The following is a 308-nucleotide window of genomic DNA, read 5'->3' on the forward strand; positions in this document are numbered from 1 at the left end:
ATGCATTACTTTTAAAAGTAACTTTCCCCAACACTGCAAACCACTATTTAGCATGTTACACCCTGACAGCACGCTTTCATTTGGATGGAATGAAAGAATATACATTACAGGTCAAAAGTTTGTAATAATTAAGATTGTTTAAATGTTTTTGAAAGAAGTCTTTTAAGTTCATCAAGGCTACATATATTTAATCCATTTTTTATTTTAATAGAATATTTAACTATATATTCTATTTGAATATATTTTAAAGGTGACATATCATGAAAATCTGACTTTTCCAGGTTTTAAGTGCTATAATCAAGTCTCCG

This window comes from Sinocyclocheilus anshuiensis, unplaced genomic scaffold (assembly GCF_001515605.1).
Source record: "Sinocyclocheilus anshuiensis isolate Anshui unplaced genomic scaffold, SAMN03320099.WGS_v1.1 scaffold1015, whole genome shotgun sequence".
Taxonomy (NCBI): Eukaryota; Metazoa; Chordata; class Actinopteri; order Cypriniformes; family Cyprinidae; genus Sinocyclocheilus; species Sinocyclocheilus anshuiensis.